This window comes from Ambystoma mexicanum, chromosome 3p (genome assembly GCF_040938575.1).
Source record: "Ambystoma mexicanum isolate Mex_15411 chromosome 3p, UKY_AmexF1_1, whole genome shotgun sequence".
Taxonomy (NCBI): Eukaryota; Metazoa; Chordata; class Amphibia; order Caudata; family Ambystomatidae; genus Ambystoma; species Ambystoma mexicanum.
The window spans coordinates 519,488,437-519,506,917 of NC_090925.1; the positions used below are offsets into that span (position 1 = coordinate 519,488,437).

Genomic DNA, 18,481 nt, shown 5'->3' on the forward strand with positions numbered 1-18,481 from the left:
TACCTTAAAGGAATAGTGCGCTTAGAAATATTATTGCCCCGAGTGTTCGGGCAATTGTTTTTAAGCATACTTTGATCGATTGTACAAACCTTTCCTATGCACCTTATCATAGTTTTCCTCTTTTGTACACATGTGAAATCAGGCAGCAGGGCGCGTCCATCTTGTGATAATCTTATCCGTTGCCGCATCGCCCAAGGTGGACTGCCCTGGCGGCACTAAATCACATCCCCCGTCCCTGAGGCTGACGTCCCCAAATCTAGTGATATTCTCCACCTATTTCCAGGACGTTACTGGGCAGCGTAGCCAAACGTGCCCAGTCATCATCTACGTGACGTTACGCAGAACCCGGAAATCAACACACATCATCTCACAACACAGCGTGTCACAATTCAGAATATAAATGTATACTTTTAAATGAAATAGCAAGACTGTACAATTTGGAAAGTACTTTTATTTCACAATAAACGCTCTGAGAACATCCGGCGATTGCCATATTCAATCAAATGTGTAATTTCTTTGTTCGGTCTCGATCCGCAAATGTTTATCGTGAGTCACGCGGTCTTCCTTTGGGATAAAAAAGAAACGCTTTGGACGCACAGTGAATCACAAGGCTTGGGCATCAGCTTGGCGCTAGGCCACCGTAAACAATGTTAGGTCGCTCCTAATCGCTGGTACCGCATAAGGGCATATCGGCCCGTGGCAATCGTCCCAATTGATATCCAGCTATTGACGTGTATCTGCAGCTGCTGGTTGAAAAACCCGGCAGTTAGTATCTGGAATTGATGACAATAGCAGAAAGGCAGAATGTAGCTGTTTAGAAAACCTAACAGAAATGTGTCTCAGTAGCCGATCTTTATTACAATTTATAATTTTACCCATTAATTCGGCCTGTGTTAAAACTAACGATGAACACAGACGTGAAACAATGGAAACACAGAGAAAACAATGTGGAAAGTAGTCTACAATTTGCTTCAGAGGATAGTGCTATGGAGTATGTTCAGCTCGAAATGGGATGCGGAAGCTGATGCTACAATTCGAGGAAAACATAGACAGCATTTTAATTAAATATTAGCATTGAACCTGGGGGAACCGAGTGGTGGTCTACATACATCTCGATGCTGGACTGCCCATTGCTGGTAGAAAAACCAGTACACACAAAGGTTGTACTTGCGTTTCATTGCAATATGCCATGCAGAACAAACGACTACAATGTAACCCAGCAATAATGGTTGGCTAATGATAAGTTGACTCGTTGGTCTATAAAATCGTCAAAAGTCAAACTTATATTATGTTCGGCATTTCCATTCTCTTGGCGTAACGCAGACTCTGTTCAGATCTACGATTTTTCATAAACTGAAATTACATGTTCCTTAGAGCAGTTTTTAAAATGGTGAACCTTATCATATCTGACGTTACTACACCCCTTCCTTCAATTCCTTTTGGAATGGTCCCTTTCTCTCAAAGTCGAAAAACAATCGAACCTTATACTGTGTGCGATGCGTGGGCTTCCTCAGCTCGCAAGCTGAAATTCAAAGCTGGTGACCTTCACTCAGCATGAAGATATATTCTTAGTTTGCAACAGCTTGTCTCGGCGCATCCATGAGAAAGGGACTTGTGAGGCACAGGAGGAAAAATGTGGGGGTGTCAGTGCTCGCTGTTCACAGCGGTGCTGAGGGGTAAGGGTAACTTTGTAATGACAGAATGTGGCCTAGTCCAAAGTTGGCGTCGAGGGCACACAAAATGGAGACCAAGTGTGTCTAGCAATAGCCCCACCTCTGCTTATGTCAGGGCTTTCTTCCCTATGGCAGCAGAAGAGCAAAGGAGGGGCCCCCACGAGTTCAAGAGCAGGATGTCACTTTTGCGTATAATGTATGGGGGCCGGGGGCTCAACTGATCCACTCCTTCCTTACATTAGCAACGACCGCCAACACATGCCCCCCCCCCCATGAATATATCGGTCAGAGTGCCACCGTTTCTCACAAACAACCCACTTTGATGTGCTGTTTTGCTCACAGTCAGTTGTTCTTGCGTGCCGAGTATTTTATCTAGCCTAGGTCTCATCCCTTTTGTGGGACAAGTAGTTATTCAGCTATTTGGGCAACTGTTAAGTAAGGCAACCGCAGAACCACAAAGTTGCTTTCATATTGTTATCCATCTGGCCCTCCCACGATCAGTGAAGGTCCCATAGTAGCTCGACGAAACTGGGAAGTGTGAAAGCACAGCGATACATTGTATGGCATTCGTAAAAATGGTAGTTGTTGAAAAGAAATTGTCAAGAGGATAGATTTCAAAAGATAAATTGGATGCTTTATTTGGACACTTCATAAAAACATTGTCGATCAAAAAAACAGATGGTAATCATTTGTACCGGTAAGTGAACTGTTCCACAAGCTCTTCTTTAGGTGGACAGGGCACGTTGGCAATGTTTTGTGGCAATGTATATGTCCTCTGAACAAAATCGCGTGAGTATGTATCTCCGAGACAGTCATAATAAGATCTTTCACAAAATCGAATTCCATTTCCTCATATATTGGCTTGGCCACCCATTTTTTGCTTCTTTTTGTAAAGGCCATTGTGTAGCGAAGCATCCCAAAGTTTCCTGCAGTCCTCGCTTGTTCGTGGCCTACATTCTCGTTATGCGCTAATAACGCTAGTAATGTCCTATATTTCATCCCGTCTATGTCGAAATGCAATCTCTTTGGCCTGTATTTTAGGCACATATTGTGGAACACCTCCAAATCTCCCATGTGACAGAATTCTGTGAGTCCCTTCAGATCTCTTGATAGACTTTTATCAAACAAAATCTTCTCAAGGGCTTTGTGTGGAGGTGAAGATGAAATCAACCCCTTCTTCCGTTCCTTCTCCGGCGACAAAGGGCCATGTGCACATTGGTGGAAATGTTTTTCTGTCCAATAGTGAACGTTGGAACAGTGGTGCATTAGTGACCGCCATTTTTCTAGTAGAATTTCCACAGACCCATCACAAGTTTCGGAGCTTCACCAAAAAGACTGGAACCACTGTAAAATATTTTCAGAACCTTTTTTTTTTTTTTATTTTTTTCTGCAGCTTTTTAATTGATGGATTTGGCAACGTGGTTGATGGTGAATATTTGGAAACTGCTCTCTCATTGCCTTGGCTATTGAAACTTGTCTGTCCATGGCTATGAGGTCTATTTGCATTCCCCTTTATTGGAGATCTTCCAGTGATTTTATAAAACCAAGTTTCTCCATGGCCACTGAGGATTTACATTCGGACACCTGTACGACCACCAAACTCACAATTTTTAGTTTCCATGTCCTGAAAGTGGTATGTGCAGTACTTTGCTGAAAGTCCGGGGCTGTCACACTGTCCATCACCAGCTAGCCTGAACCGTTTTTCAGAGAATGTACTTTGATTAGACATTTGTTCAATTTTCCAAGCTTCACTAATGGTAGGGAATAGATATTGACATTTGTAGTACTGCATTTTAGAAATGAAATGGAGTCCCACAAATTGACAGAAACTGGACAACTTAATGAAACTAGAGCCACTGAAAAGTAAAGCAGCTGCACACAGTAGATTCCCAGCTGGCAGTTTCCCCAGCATTGGTTGAGGGGACCATGAAAATCTTTCATGGAGCATTTCACAGGTGGTATGTATTTTGAGGTTACTGCCTTGTGATACACAAGTCACATTCACCAATGGCTTCCCACATACTTCCTCTCACTGAATGCACACATTTCAGCATCATTACATTCTCCATCAAGCTGCTGTCGAATACTATGTATTTGGGCTCCTCTATTAGACTATCATCCTTCATTAATGTGGTTTCTGACTGAACTGTGGTTGACGTATCAGCCAAACTGGACATACTGTAGTCGAGATCTTGGTCTAGTTCCTCGGTCAATTGTATTGATGCTTCAGTCTCTGTCATTTTAGCGTCTGGTACTTGAACATGAATCGGAGAAAACACCAATGTCGATTGGTTTTTGGGTGGCCCTTTTTTGGCGGGTGTCGATTGTGTCAAGTGGGCTGCAACTAATTCAAAAGCATCTTCATTACATTAAGTTTCATCTTCATCTGGTGGAGCAGTTGCATTGTAGCAATGGTCCAACAACACTTTGCTGGCTTCGCTTGTCACATTAAATTCATTTTCTGGCCATTGGACAAAAGCATCTCGAGTCTGCTTATTGATTTGAACACGCTGTGCCTCAAATAATAGTTGCCCCATGGTGAAATCAGTTTGGCAAGCTGCATCTCTGATTTCTGTAGCTGCCTGTGCCTGGGCAACTAGAAGACAGGTTGGACAAAGTGTAAATCCAACATACAGTATTGGACAATTTACATTAAAAAAGCATGTTTTGAAGGCACCAGCACAAAACACTGTTTAAAAATGAAATTGTTTGTAAATTACCTTATCTTTCTTGCTTTTCTGTGAAACCCTAACGACCGCACCAGCAAGCTGGTCCACCGACTCAAATCCACGTGTCTCCTCTTCTATATCCCAATCTATTATACATCCCTAGAAAAGAGTATCCATTAGAAATGTCATTCGTATTAGAAATCAAATTATTCCATTTGCACACATGGCTTACACAGATACAACTGTACATCGTGTACGTCATTTAGTCAAAAAATACATTTCGAATTTCACCTGATTGATGGCTAGTTTACTCGATCAAAGATGACTGAAAAACACACTGATTGAAATGTTGCACTCAAGCGATTTGCAGAAACTGCTCGTTTATAATAATGTCACTGTCTAATAGTATCAGATCTAGGACCTACTTACTTTCATTCGAGGGACCTGTCAGTTCGCATACCACTGGCTCTGGATCAACTATGAGGGAGGATGTAATTGTAGTCGAAGCTTCAGCATCTCCCTGTAACACAGTAATTGTTTTAGTATGGGTGAAAAAATTGAAATTGAGCACACACAATGTGATGCAGACAATGGTACATATTAATAAAAAAACCATGAATGAAACATTGTGTAAACGGACGACATGTAAATATGATCATATTATCGCAAATTCCATGCTTAAAAAGTAACTGAATAGCTAAAAAAGACTACCCGATAAGCGCTCTAAATTGTTGTTGACTCCAGGCAAGACATGGATGCAGAATCTTGCTCCTTCATATTCAGTGCATAGTCATGGAGTTGTAAAGGTAAAATTTAATTTGATTTGGAAATGCTAATCTTAAAAACTGGCATGCAAAGAGACAAATTCCGAAAAGATTATGCTTATTTCAAAGTGCCCATAAATCATTTTCTATGATGCTCCTAAAACCAAGGACAGATGTTTTGCAAAATGGGTTTAGTTATAAAGCAATACAATCTTGTAAATATGAAAAGTATTATAAGGGACATTTACACCTAAAACACACATCCGTCCATTTAGTTACCTGTTCACTACCCAAGGGCTACAGCTAAATCAGGAGACGTGACTCACCTGAGGCGGCCTGTGCATGAATGGAGTTGGAATTGCATTTGGAAGCAATTTACGAGACGTTCCGAGTCGATTCTCCTTTGTGTACTTCGATCGGTCGTACATATTTGTGGCAAAGTGTAGGCTGCAGATGCGGAATCGATCACCCCTCGAGTCCCCCAAGACTTCATGGATTCTACCTTCAAGCTCTTCTGGCGCAAATCTGCAATATCTGACCCATTCTCTTATTAGATCTATCTTCCTCGGGAATAAATGCATTGTAGTGCCTTTTTAGATTTGTTATGGGTCTTAGAACGGCAACCAAAAAGCGTACATGCAGGCATTGTTGAAAATTCTGTAAAAAAAAAAACACAAAATAAAAACAAAAACAAAACAAAAAAAGTCAGTTGACATTATTCGAAATTTACTTTGCATAAAAGCATGAGAAAGATGGAATTATACCATACATTTTTTTTCTAATCAAGCTATGTTTTGGTCAACGAAGCTAAACCAGTGTAGCGTGGCCAGCTGTATTATAGGATAACTTTCATAAACAATTCATTAATCTGACGAAAATCGTAACATGTTACTCGTCCCTTGAATTTACTATTGTGCATCAAAAGGAAACCTGCTTATAGACACGGTCTGCGAAGGATGCAATTTGATCCCAATTGACACTGATGACAATTTTTATATATCTCGATAACATAACAAATTAAAATCAAGTCAGTGGCAATGAGATGAATGAACATAACACTACTGGGTACGTTTGTTAGAAATAGATAGAAACTTAGAGATCAAGGAGATATGATTAGGTGACCTGCCCTTACCTTCACCAACACAGTTAGATTCAGCAAGCAGGGTAGTTAGTGGCAGGAGAATAGGGAGATGTTCACAGGTAGCACGACGACGAGCTGACTCGCAGTGGTCACAGAAGTTCTCAGCACGTTCACGAGTTTACTTGCAGTGCTCAAAGATGTTCTCATGATAAATATCAAGTGGTTTATAAAGAATTAGAAAAGAGGGTGTGTATGTGAATGAATGGCGTGGTCTTATGTGGATAGCAGGGGCGCGGCCTGCTTCAGGGGATCCTGCCTAGAGACACAGGGTCAGAGGAGGGCATGTGAACATTGACCCCTGCGCGTAAGATACCTTTGAAGTGTACATGGTGTTTGGCACCTTGGCTGTTCCCACCCCTGCCAGCCCCCTTTGGCAGCGCACATCCACTGGTGCGAACTGCCTTTGATAATGGAGGGGGGGATGGATGGGCATGAGGCGTGCAGACAAGGCCCGGAACACTGCTGAATGGAGACACACCTATGTGGATTGCTGGGGCGCGGCCTGCTTCAAGGGATCCTACCTGGAGACACGGGGTCTGAGGAGGGCATGTGAACATTGACCCCTGCGAATAAGATACCTTTGAAGTGTACATCGTGTTTGGCACCTTGGCCGTTCCGACCCCTGTGTTATGACTCTTCAGGGTATATTTTCAAACAATACAATATTCAATTTGTATATTTTAAAGAGGTTCACTGAACCCTTACCTGTGATGAGGGAAATGGGTAAAGAAGAATAGTGGGGAGCTTTCCCGGCTCCACCTGTGACCCCGATATGGTGAAACAAGGTCCTAGGTAAAGCAGGGGAAACCCTCCTGGGGAAAAAACCCAAATGTGGAGTCGGGCTGTAGGTCCTGAAGCAGAGTTTCCTATCTTTACACGTGGTGCAGAGTTGCAGTATTCTGGGTCCAGGCACATAAAGGGAAAGAGAAACGTTCTTAGTAATCAAGCTATAAAGGATTGAGGGGTATTCAAAGGAGAATAGCAACAAGACACAACCAGGAATGCTGTCTTTGGACTTACCAGTTGTATAAACTCCTTTTGCTTTGAATAGATAATTGGTGCACGTGTTGCGTAAAGTAGGAAGTCTTGAAAGGCTGTGATGCACGAGAAAGTAGATTGTCCAGACTCATGTGTAAAGGAATATGGTTGTCTGGCAGATTAAACAGTAGCAGCAGAAACGCTGACGCGAGTTTATGAAGAATCTGCTAACTGACGATTTCAGAAAGAAAAATTCCCTTTTTTAAACGCTGTGTTGGAAGTCGCACAGCATAAAGGGTCGAAAGTCGTTTTCCTCGTTTCTCCTGACAAGGAAATGCAATAATAGTCCAGAGTTGACAGAGATTAAGAAAGGCACTGCTTCTCCGTGGGGAGTTGCATGTAAATAAACACACGGCGCAGCGGCTGCCAAAGTCTTGCCGGGAGCATAGAGCGAAAGGTTCTTTAGAATTGCTCCGGTGCTGTAATCCAAATAAACAGAGCGAATGGGAAGTGCTGAGCAAGCCACGGAGACGCCGAAAGCAGCCTGAGTTACAGAGCATGGAGAAATGACAATAGTAAAGAATGGAAAAAGAAAGGAGAGAGCACTTACTTCACCCGTAGATCCAAGAGTTTCACAGAGTTAAGCTTGAAGTAACGCGCCGTCCTGGGTTAGATCGCTAGTACATATAGGAGGATTCAGAAGCGGCCATATTGGAATTGACTAGACCAATGAAGTTGTTATAGTAAGCACAGTGCAATGAATCCGCCATGTTGGGGAGGCGAGTTTTAGTATCACTGATGTATTCTCCACACTCTCCATAGGGAATACCTATGTATGACACCCTGCCAGTCCCCCTTGGCAACGCACATCCACTGGTGTGAACTGCCTTTTGATAATGGAGGGGGATGGATTGGCATGAGGTGTGCAGACAAGGCCCGGAACACTGCTGAATGAAGACACACTTATGTGGATTGCAGGGGCGCAGCCTGCTTCATGGGATGGTGCCTGGAGACACAGGGTCTGGATAGGCCATGTTAATGTTAAAGGACATTTGTACCGCGCACTATCACCACCGGAGTGGTCCCCTGGCGCTCTGGCGGCCCTGAAAGAGGAGGGGAGGTTGAGTTAGTGGGAGGAAGCAGGAAAAGTGCAAGAGAGCAGTGATGTGCTGTTGGCAGCCACAGCTCGTGGGTCCGTTGGCTGGGCCTGGGGTGTTTGCGGCTGGTAGTCGTGGTGTACTGTTGTGCAAGACTATGTGTGTTTTTGTTTTGTTGTTGCAATGTAGTGCGGTTTGTTGTGCTGTAGGTTTTGGTTGTGTTTGGTTTGGAGTTTGAGAGGTGTATGCAGAAAGGGAGATTGTTAGTAGGGTTGGTTAGTTTGCGTCTCTATCCTGAATTGAGGCGCTCGGCTTGGGTAGTCTCCCCTGATGTGGCTCTGTCATGATCTGGGTCCGACTGGTAGACAGGGTTCCTTACTCCTCTGGCCCCCACCTCTAACATGCTCTCTCATAGCTCCCCTTATCCTCCTTCCTGCTCCTGTGGCCAGTGCACCTGCCTATGTCAGCCTCTCAGTGAGTGTGGTGGGAGCCAATATCCGGCAATTCCACGCTACTGTGGTACCAGGCGGTAACTAAGGGAGCGGGCAAAGTGTTGGTTGGATTGTCTGGGATAGTTGACTCACTCTCAGTGCGTACCGTCTGTGTTCCCTTCTATCTGGTGTCACCTGTCCAGGTGCCGTGGGAGCTACCCTCTCAGGTCTGGGATGGTCTGTGTCCTTTTCGGCTTATTTGTCCTTTTTCCGGTTTTGGTTTCCAGATTTAGTCTGTGGTGTTGAAGAGCCAGGTTTTTAGTGATTTCCTGAATTTTAGGTGATCTTCAGTGTTTCTTATTTCTTTTGGGTTGTTCCAGGTTTTTGCGGCTAAGTGGTAGAAGGAGGTGCCTCCAAGTTTTTTCTTAAGGTATGGTTTGAGTTCCAGGCGGATTTCGTTGCTTGATCGGAGGGGTCTTGTTGGTTTGTAGACTGTTATTTTCCTTTGTAGGAATTCTGCTCCTTGTCCACTGATTGCCCTGTGCGTTATGCACATTGTTTTGAAGGTGATGCGTTGTTTTACTGGGAGCCAGTGTAGTGTTTTAGGGCTGGAGTGATTTGGTCTCTTCTGGATAGTTTGAGGAGTAGTCTTGCTGCTGCATTTTGGATCCGTTGCAGTTTCTTTAGGAGGTATTCTGGTATTCCGAGGTAGAGGCTGTTTGCATAGTCGATTTTTGACATGATTAGGGCGACAATAGTGAGTGTTTTGTGAGTGAAGGAGAGGAAAGGTAGAATTCTTCTTGCCATGTGGAGGAGAAAAAAAAGCATTTCTTCACTGTGCATTTATTTGTGGTTAGGGTGTTGTCCATTAGGACTCCCATATTTTTTGCTACCTTCGATGGTGTTGGTGTGTGTCCCATTTCCGTAGGCCATGGGATGGTGGTTTTGTTCTCTTGGTCTCTGGATACGATCATGATTTCTGTCTTTCCTGGGTTGATTTTCAGGTTGTTGGCATCCATCCAGTTGAAGACTTCTTTTAGACAGTCGATTAGGGTTGAATGGTCGGCATCAGTGTTTTCGATTTTGTAGATGATCTGAGTGTCGTCCGCGTAGTAACATGTAATGTTGTATTTTTTGAAGATTCTGATGGCCGGAGTCTGATAGATGTTGAAATATAGTGTAGAATGGCCCCTGTGCGGAAGATACCTTTGAAGTGTACATGGTGTTTGGCACCTTGGCCCTTCCCACGCCTGCCAGCCCCCTTTGGCAGCGCATATACACTGGTGCCAACAGCCTTTGATAATGGAGGGGGATGGATGGGCCTGAGGCTTGCAGGAAAGGGCGGAACACTGCTGAATAGAGACACACTTGATTCACTGAAAAACTGAAACAACCATTGATAAAAGTTCTGTTGTGTTTTATTTTGTTGCTGATTTTGATGGCACAAATGCACTACACATTAAAAACTTCTGGTTGCAGCACAGTGTGGGAAAATCTCCTGTACTGACCGCTGTCACTGGGTAAAGTTTCTCTAATGGCACCAACGACACAGGCGGGTATTATTCGTCGAAGGCGGTGTCCAATCCTCCATGAATCCACCATGTAAAAGAATGATAGGCCACCAGCCTATACCGGGTGTAAAAGAGAAAGATACAACCTGTTTTTAAATGAAGATAAGTGTATTAAACCTTAGTTGCCAATGACAAATCTTGTATCCAATGGCATTGTTGCCATTACAAATGTTACCTTGACACTGTACAATATTGAACGACTATGCATTCCATTACATTTGGGACAGCAGAAAGATTGCTTCATGGCTGTACATGAAATAAACATAAGGAGACTACTATGATTTCCCCAAATTGCGAGTGATGTATAGAATTGCAAGACTACATTTGTTTGGCATTGATAGATCAAAGTTACGACAATGTAGGAGACAACCATGAAATGGTAGTGGCCTAAGTGACATCACAACTAGAGTACACTTACTCGTTACTTGGATTGCGAGGGCGAACTGTTGCTCGAAGTTCGTGCAGAAGCACCATCATAATCCTCAACACGGCCCGTGTGAGGCAGGCTGCCCTGAGGTTTGGCAGCTCGGTAACGCATTGCAGTCGTGTCTCGCCTTCCAATATGTAGGACAAGCATCCAGAGTTTGCAGCAGTTCTCCTCCTCGGTTGGCATTAGCGTGCACCGATTGCAGGTACACCAGGTGGAAACGCCATCCATGCGACTAGGCTCAGGCTTTTGATCTGTTGAATCGTCATCGTCCTCCCAACTGTCGTCCGAAGCCCCAACGTTTGCGCATCTTTCTCTTCCGAGTAATTCCGCCTCGGAATACTCTGGCTCGTACTGGTAGGGCTGTATTGTTGCCATTATGGGGCAAAAAAAAAAATGGTACTGGTATCTGTTCACACGGGCTGCAAGCAACGAAGGTAGCTGACCAGAGCACAGAAACAAGGCACAGAATACTCAAAAAAAGACAACGAAAGGAATGGAAAAGCAAATCTGATGTCTGTTGAGAAGGGGTCTATTTATACTTATTGAGGAAAGAGGCGTCCTGCCATTTCCATGGAGACACGCCATTAGCTGAAGCGCAGAGAATGTTGACACGAGATGTGCTTTAGCGTTGCGAAATGGGCGGTACGCGTCTAGTGATCTCAGCCTCGGGGGCGGGGGGATATGATTTGGTGCCGCCAGAGCAGTCCACCTTGGGCGATGCGGCAATGGATAAGATTATTACAGGATGGCTGCGCCCTGCTGCCTAATCGCATGTGTACAAAAGAGGAAAACTACGGTATGGTGCATAGGAAATGTTTGTACGATTGATCAACGTTTGCTTAAAAACACATGCCCGAACCCTCGGGACATTAACATTTCTGAGCGCACTATTCCTTTAATAAAAACTTTGTTCACAGCGATAATGTGGAGTGTTTCAATTATGCAAGGGATATTGTGCGAAGTGAACAGGGGTCCTTTGGGCAAGGAGGGCGGATGTTTGTTTGGGGCACGGACAATATGTTATGATCATGTGATTCGCTAACGCTGCGCGTGACAGAGTTGAAGAATGCTCAATTTTCTTTTTCATTCATAAAAAAATAAAAACTGATAAGTGCAACAAATAGTCGATGTAACCACTCTGCCAATCTCACCGCATGCCACCAATGTTAGGTAAGAATTGGTGCAGTCACACTGTGTGAGACTACACGACACTTATCTGATTGGCATTAGGTAACCCACCTTTTGGTATAGGTCTGTACTACACAAGTTGGTAGTGTGACTGAGCAGCCAGGCCCATCTGAAGAGGGGTAAATGTGAGCTGTAGAGCTGTACAAATGAAATCCATGAATACAAGTATCCAAGTAATAGCTACTTGTATTTATGGAGTTGACTGAGTTCGCTGATTTAGTATACAAAACTACAAACCCAGCCCACAATGTCCCGAACCAACTCCCTCATTTCAGTTCTCACCTCCAGCCAACATAGCAACACACCCAATAAACTCCCATGATTACAAATCATTGCACTAAAATACACACTATCAGTGACCTCAACAGAATCCCTTAAATGTCTACCTGCATGACAGACTGCTGATCACTTCACCCAATATGACTATGCGCAGCTCACAATTAGTTCAACCATTCACCACACCCAAGAAAACACTAGCTGACCCCCCAACAGAAATCAGTAGCACAAACATATGTACCATTTACAAGTTGGCACCAACTTACAAATTCACCAGATCAACTATATAGTTCTACACACAAGAGCACTTGCATCTTCATTTTCACAGAGCAGTGTATGAGCTACAATTACGTCGTTGATGTAGCAGGGACTGACGTAGCAACCAAACTCTGTTGTGGAGATGTTCCAATGCCATTGTTTTTAAAGGAATCTGAATGATTGAGCAGGTGTATGTGAACGTGTAGGTGTCACTTCACTGTCCAAACAGGCATGACCGTCCTGCTGTAACAAGGCCACACTATTGAGAAGACGTGGTGATAGAGTTGAGCATGTCAAATGAGATCTGTCCGTCAAAACATTTGTAGCAGACAATTGACTGTTACTTTATAGTCTGATATTTTGTAGTTGTTGCGCAGCTACATCTTTGAGAACCGCAACATTACACAGAGACACATACCGATCTACTGCTGTGTCTTTCAATTGTCCAGGCGAAGTAACAGAGGCGGGTTCTGAGGAATGAAGAACACTAGTCATCCTGGTTTTCCAGCCTTTGTGAACAGCCATTAATAAGTTTGGGAATAGTCAGTTTCTACCCATCAGCTTTTACAATATAATTCTCTTGTTTTTTTTTCACTGCATCTTCTTGTCGTTCACGCAAGTCTTTAGTTTTCCAGCGCTTCCCAGATTCCACCAGTAGCTGCTTTTTCTCCTCTGCCTTTCCTTTTAAAGGCTCAATTAGTCCCTCTACAGCGCAATAGGTTTTAATTATTTCATCAAATGTTTTTTTTTTTTTGTGTCTTGGCTACAGATGGAAAAGGCAAGTTGAAACTTCCAAATGTGACTATCAATACAACACACTTTTTGCTTGAGCTGTACACTGGGGTAAGTGACTCCCCGTAAGCGCAATCCTATTCATCCCATTGGTTTAATTTTTGCTTATTTTTGCCCTCCTTGGTGCTTTGGTGCTTTCCCTCCCACCCCATGCAGCTACCCACAAATCAGTCTAGCTGCACACATACTCTGACCTGGACTACGGTCCCCAAGGGCATTTAACCCATAGCGCTTTGCCAATAACATAAGAGAAATCATGTAGACATCTATACTTCAGAGAATTACTCTAGAGGAAAGGGATGCTGTAAAAGAGTGGTGCGCATTGTGCAACACTCTTCTGTATGTGTGAAAAAAGGGAATACCTCTGCGTAGGGACGTCAGATGTATCCTCCTCCCTCAAACATCAAATAGATGAACAAACAAAACACATTGCTTACCTGCTGATGAGAAAAGCACTACTGCCTTGAAATCCTTTTCTTCACATATTTCTCTTCTACTTTCAAGCCCCTCTATCAGCCATTTACAATTAACTTCACCAGGAATTGCCAAAGGCTTCAATTCCCCATCATTTCAAATACACAGAGAATTGTCAGAATCAAAGAAAAGCACATTAAAGAGTGCCATGATTTGAGTTATTGCCTAAAAGAAGAAATTTAAAAAAAGTAAATTTAGTATGCTTCATTTGTGAACCGTGTCTGTACCGAAAACCATTAATTTATAGTGTACTTGCAATGGATGTTCCTGCCTGAGGTGTCCCGATTTGTGAGTGAAACGTCTCTTGGTGCTTGATGACTTTCACACATTAAGGCTTCAACTAGTTGCATCTGCTCGCTAATAAAATTAGAGGTGGGTGTTCTGTAGAGGCAATACGTTCTTAACTGCAGAGCACTTGTACCTAAAATGCTGCAGAGTCATTTTTGTGTGTCCTTTAAAAGACCAGCAGCTGTTTGTTTCTTAAATGTAAATATCAACCATATAGAGTCCCAGTTTGGAGACAGCAACATGTACAGGAAACGATAGGGACCAGAAATAGGAGGGTATGCAGGGACAGAACCCATGACCAAAGTGATCTTTACTGGGGGAACAAAAAGTAAATATTACCCTTAGCAGGCTGGCCTTTGCTGATATGAGCCAGGCACTATCCTTCAGAAGCGTCGGAAGTCTCCCCCGCTCATAAGCATCGCTACTGTGCCATACATTATGCACCACAGCTGAACTAGTGCAGCGCTCCTGAGCAGTGGAAAAATCCTGCAAAAAAGTAAAACAAGCCATGGGAACATTTTGCAGCGACTTGGTTTTTCACACATGCGCCACAGCCGGATACATGTAGATAGGTAATAAGCTATCTGAGGACGGCATGGACCTATCCATCTGAACACTGTGGGGGCTTTGGAGAAACACCAGCATTAAAGCCAGAGGGGGGCAGCCAGTAGGAGCATTTATCCCCTACTTGGCGACGGTTTGAAAGCGGTCAACTGATCAATATAACAGTCATTGTGTGGAACTAGAAAGGGGAAGGGAAGGAATCGCCCGACCCACGAAAAGGGGGCCTCTGTATGCTGAACAGCTAGGGTGTCTTAAGGCAGTGGTCTACAAACTGGGGGGCCCGAAGGATGCCCGGCGGTGGGGGGCTTGAAGGATTATGGTGACTGTTTTTAATAGAAAATATACACATTTAACTGAAAATATAAGCATTTAGGGGGGGCGGAAACTATGTCTACTCAATGGGGGGGCAGGGAGCTCAGCATAAAAAGGCTTGACGACCACTGCCTTAAGGGAATAAATTGACCTCCCACTTTGAAATAGCAAAGCAATTAACAGCACCACTTTCGTGGTCAGTTCAGAAAACTCCTGCTACCGCGCCAGTCCTCTGATACACAAGGCTGCTGAAAAATCTGGAAAAGCAAGAAAATAGCTCCAACCTCCACAACATCGAAAGAAGAATCAACTGGTCCCATCAGCAGAGACAAAAAAAGGAACACCAACATAAAAAGCATTCACCCAGATCATCATAAACTATGATCAAAAAAGATTTTCATAATTAATGACAGTGATCACTAGCCCTGGCAAGCAGTCAATAGTGTTTACAGGCAAACCATTAACTGTTGAGGTGAAAGGGTTGGAATAAAGAAACCGCATTCAAGGGTCAATAAAAACCTTCCGGGAACCTCATCAACCTATATAGAGAATGTGAAATAAGTATAACTAGAACATGCAGTAATCCGTGAAACGTACATTTATATATATATAAATCACGTAGCGATTTTCCCCAAAGCGTTGAACATAAACTAAACTTAGATGGAGGAGAGCACGAGTCATGGAGGGAATTGGAACACTGTCCCCCCGTGCCCAAAGGCTGGCACAACTAGCCCTACTGTGAACGGACAAGGCAATGGAAAACTGGGGTAAACAAGCCCTCTATATGTTCTTTAAACTAAATAGCGTAAAAGCAATATAACAGCTTTGCCACACGGGGATATCATTCGTAACTTGCAGCAGTGAAAAAATAATATTCAAAAGGATTACAATACACATTGACAGTCTTTGAATTCAAGACAGCTCGCTTTTTATGGGGGGCAGCTTTACAGAACCTCTTTAGGGGTGCTTTGACCCTGACCTCAACTTGAGAACAGGGTGCCTGTCCTGTACACTTTTCACATTACTCACATCTCAAACTGAAGCACATACTGTAAACTATCTTCCCCTGCTTGAACGAGGGGTGGGGGCGACGAGGGGGTTGAGGCTCTACTTTAATGCAAATTCAGTTGCTGGACAATTAACGGAGGCCACTTTCTTTTGTTGGCTGGTGTTCAATGGCTTACGTGAAAGTAGTGATCAAGTCGTGAGCATTGTTGAGAGAAATAAATAGATGGGCGGCCTCTGTCCACTTTTGGTTAGAGGAGACTTTTTCTCTCCCTTCTGAATGAGAGCTTGAGTGGCCAATATTTGCAACCATTCTCTGTGCACAGAATCACAACAGCAAATCTAATTTGGAGCTTTTGTAAAGTAAACCCCAAAGCGCCCTGTGCCACCAGAAGCAGGAAGGCAGGAATCCAAGATCGTATTCATCAGGGCATTTCACCCATCCTCAGCATAACACTCCTCCCTTCTAGTGCTAATTTCCCTCACCTCGTGAGTCCCCCAGCAGCTTTACCGGATTTATGGAATTTACTTTTTCCACCTGGTAAGAGTGTACATCCTTTTTTCACTCTTACATGTGTTTTGGCCTATGTGTCTTTACTCATTGTGTGATCTTGGGCACTGGAGCAACCACTCCAGGTGCTCCTGTTTTTGTATGGGTTACACAGCACCTTTAGTGTAGTAACCCAGGGTTGTCTTTCAGACTTCCCTCTGACTCCAGTTCACTGGGGCTGACTACTGTCCCCCAGAGAAAGGAAAAGTTGCCATTTACTTTACATAGTCACTTTAACCACAGACCCAGTACACACCATCTTACATGGAGTACTGGAAAGGGCTAATCTGTACCCCTTTTCTGTCTGTGCCTCCCTGAGCATTGTTTTGCTCTTAACATTTAGACTTAGCTGGTGGCAGTGGTTTCTACCCTACCTTTCTACCGCAATTATATTAGATAAACGTGGTAATACTTTTGGCTATTTTTGCAGCCTTAAGCATAAACCCGCTTGACCAAATCGTCTTTCTTTTGGCTCCGGTTGGGTTTATTCGCCATTTCTTTTTGTTAAAGTCCTTCTTGTGTTTTACTTTGCGCGGCAAACTAGGTTCGCCTTCTTTGTTCACCGTCTTTTGGCGAGCTTCTGCAGAGAAGCCCTCCTCTTGGCGCCTGGGTGTCTAGGTAGACTGAATGTGGGGAAGGGGTGTAGTCACCCCCTGCACAGGGTATCCTAGGAAACCCAAGTCGCACTTTGCCATGATTGGCTGAGGTGGTTGTCCCGGCTGGACAACCCCCCTGCTGCATGATTGAAAGCCAGGCTGTGTGAATGGGGGTTTTGCGCATAAAAGGCAGGTCTCTTGGGCTAGAAGGTCAGTCGCCTCTGGAACTAAAAGGAACCGAAGAGAAGTGGCGAGAACGACAGCTGCTGCAACTACCCCGTCCCGGTGAAGCCCTGCTGCAGTCCTGAGCTATCTACCCTTCGACGACTAAGCGGAGATCCAGTCCGGAGTCTTCTTCCCCGGAGCCTGGTGGGGATAAACAGCTCATCTTCAGCCAGAGATCTCTGCCGTGGTCGAAATTGCTGCACACTGGTCCGCATAGCCACCTGCTGAGCCTGTCCTGTTTTTAAGGAGCACACCTTTTCGTTGGCACGGCTGCCGGCTTCATCCCCGTGTGGTGCAGACCCCTTTCAGACGTCCTCCTTCACAACAAAGCTCCAGGAATCGTGGGTCTGCGGGAAACCAACAGGAACAACTGCCAGGGCACCAGCTGCATCGTGGAAATAAGGTACTGTGTTCTACTTGAGGAAACTGGGTGAATCCCTTTTTTCTTCATCTTCAAGGCTCGTCCTTGTCTTCCCTCCTTCTTATAACTTTCGCTTCCAAACATTGACAATATTCAAGTACTCTTTGGCTCTACGGAATCGTGAACTGTCTAACGGTGTGATCTTGGGCACAGGTCTTCGGTGTCACCTAAACTTGGCTCCGACCCTTTGACTTTTGAACTCCTGTTTCTGAGTGTTTCTCGATAAGGTTTGCCTAACCTAAATATTGCCTGTGATTTTTGCCTCCAACTCCCTCTGGGTAACTCGGGTGCTAAGTGTGTTCTTGCCCCGGTAGCATTTCATGTAACGGATACGTGTTTATTTAGTAGACCGAACTGTCAAAAAGTGATCGCAACCGTATCTGCGGTATCGTGTTTTGTTCATAACACCGATTCATTTAAACACAGGGTACTTACCTTGAGACTTGTACAAAGTGAATTGGTTAGTGTGGTATATTTAACATGTGGTTTTGTTTAACGTTTAATAGAGGTGTTGTGTTTATAACTGATGGTTTAAAAATAAATTTATTTATTTTTTACCTGAAACCTTGAGTCAGTGTCTGCTTGAGTCAAAGTAATTGTGGTCCCTTTGTGTAATCTCTGCTACTGCTCATATACTCTTGAGATACGCCTGGCAGCTCTGCTACTGCTACCACTATAACTTAGTAGTACGGGCTTGTACCAAAGGTAAAACTTGTATTGCCACCTGTAGTCTTAATCAGGTGTACTGGTCCCTAAGGGCACTGCACAGGATTCTGCC

At 44.0% G+C, this 18,481-nt stretch overlaps 1 protein-coding gene across 3 annotated transcripts in view; it reads left to right on the forward strand.

Moving 5' to 3' along the window:
- SLC35C2 (solute carrier family 35 member C2) overlaps positions 1-18,481 on the forward strand; it is an 805,952-nt gene that overhangs the window by 13,078 nt on the left and 774,393 nt on the right. Inside the window, exon 2 of one of the 3 annotated variants that reach the window (XM_069651205.1) lies at positions 13,246-13,319. The exons of the other annotated variants lie outside the window; for them this stretch is intronic. The gene's annotated coding sequence lies outside the window, so the exon portion shown is untranslated. The remainder of the gene's footprint in view (positions 1-13,245; positions 13,320-18,481) is intronic. 3 annotated transcript variants of the gene reach the window in all.